The sequence below is a fragment of the Bison bison genome, unplaced genomic scaffold (assembly GCF_000754665.1).
Source record: "Bison bison bison isolate TAMUID 2011002044 unplaced genomic scaffold, Bison_UMD1.0 scf7180017863120, whole genome shotgun sequence".
Classification (NCBI taxonomy): domain Eukaryota; kingdom Metazoa; phylum Chordata; class Mammalia; order Artiodactyla; family Bovidae; genus Bison; species Bison bison.
The window spans coordinates 4,576-6,384 of record NW_011493692.1 but is presented as its reverse complement, the minus strand read 5'-3'; the positions used below and the strand labels follow the sequence as shown (position 1 = coordinate 6,384).

At 44.2% G+C, this 1,809-nt stretch overlaps 1 long non-coding RNA gene across 1 annotated transcript in view; it reads left to right on the top strand.

Moving 5' to 3' along the window:
• The window catches only part of LOC104983672, a 4,963-nt gene extending 3,252 nt beyond the window's left edge, over positions 1-1,711 (top strand). Inside the window, exons 2-3 of the long non-coding RNA XR_824669.1 lie at positions 145-327; positions 1,202-1,711. This is a non-coding gene — a long non-coding RNA (uncharacterized LOC104983672). The remainder of the gene's footprint in view (positions 1-144; positions 328-1,201) is intronic.
• The last annotated feature ends 98 nt before the right edge of the window (positions 1,712-1,809 follow it).

Genomic DNA, 1,809 nt, shown 5'->3' with positions numbered 1-1,809 from the left:
AAGTCCATCAGGCTTTAGTGAAATATCTTTCTGAAAGAAAAAATAAAATTATCACTACATAGGGTATAAGCATGTGAATGTTGTCAAATACTTTTCAGGTATTAAAATACAGGTTTTGAAAACCATTTGTTTACTTGTTTGTAGGAACCCTGGACCCTAGTTCTCCATACACTATGGTGTCACCAAGTGGCCGAGCAGGGAACTGGCCAGGGTCTCCTCAAGTGTCTGGCCCCTCACCAGCAACACGCATGCCTGGGATGTCACCAGCCAACCCATCACTACATTCTCCAGTTCCAGATGCTTCTCATTCCCCTCGAGCTGGAACAAGTGAGTGTCATCAACATTTTTATTTGAGCTTTTAGGATAACCAACAAATGACCTATTTTAATCATCCTATCCCATCCTCACATTTGAAAGTCATGACGTAATAAGGATACTTAACAACTTAAACTTTTACCCATTTAGTAAGTTGGTTGTAACGATAGTTAATTTGCAAAGTTAGGCAGAAGAAGGGGAATGTTTTCTCCAGAATTGGAGGAGAGTCTTGTATCTCTGTCGTGACTGCTAACTTAGCTGCAGTACTGGACCTTGAAAGATAACCTCAAGGTAACTGGCATAGTTATGCAGATTAATACAGAAGAATTGTACAGATATGTTCATTAGCTTTTGCCGCATTACTTTTTGTGGCTTAAAGCAACAATTATATGTTAGCTTGCTGTTCTGCAGGTTGGCAGCTTGGGCTGAGCCCAGCTGGATGAGCTTCCAGGCTCTGCTGGGCTCACTTGTGCATCTGTGGTCAGCTCCTGGGTTGGCGGGGGCCTGGCTTCTCTCTGCTTCGTGTGGTCTCATAGTTAATATGGGCTTGCTCGCCTGGGCTGGAGAGGGTTCCAAGAGAGTGAGTAGGCCGACAGCTGGCACTGTGTCACTTCCAGTGCCTTCTGTAGGCCACAGCAACTGACAGGGTGAGCCCAGAATACAAGTAAAGAAGTAGACATCACTCCTTGAAGGAGTTGCCATAAAGTCATACTGCAAGGGACCTGGCTGCAGGGAGGAAAGTAACTGTAAAGAAGCTTATATGTGATTGTTACACCACAAGGAGTAACAGAAACAGTACAGACTGATATATAAAAGCAAAGCAAAACAGGGAACAGTGAGATAGTATGCATTTGTTTAAAAAAAATGATGTTTTCCTTCCCAAAAGGTTCCCAAACGATGCCAACAAACATGCCTCCACCTCGTAAACTACCTCAGCGCTCCTGGGCAGCCTCCATCCCTACCATCCTCACTCACAGTGCCTTGAACATTTTGCTGCTGCCCTCTCCAACGCCAGGCCTCGTGCCCGGCCTGGCAGGTAGTTACCTATGTTCTCCACTTGAGAGATTCCTTGGATCAGTCATCATGAGACGCCACCTTCAAAGAATTATTCAGCAGGAGACGGTATGTGGGTACCTGGTGAATTCCTGAGTGGTGATTGTCAAGTCAAGTGCTTAGATGCCTCCCAGAATAGGATATGAACTGTTCCCTCACCGCCTTTAACCAGGTCATTAGAATTATGGTTTCTCCCCACCCTAGCATTGAAAGTGGATCCACTGTTTTCTTTACCTTCTTACATTAACAAGTTGCTTCTTTTATCATTTGTTGTACTATGGCTAACATGAATCTGGAGATAGATCTCCAGTATACCATGAGACAAATGTACCCAGGATCTGATTTGGCAGAGAATAGCACATGAGTAATTACTTGCCTTCTGGAATGCTTCTGCAAGCAGGCTGACTGAATCTGTGATCCTGAAGTTATTTATGATCACAA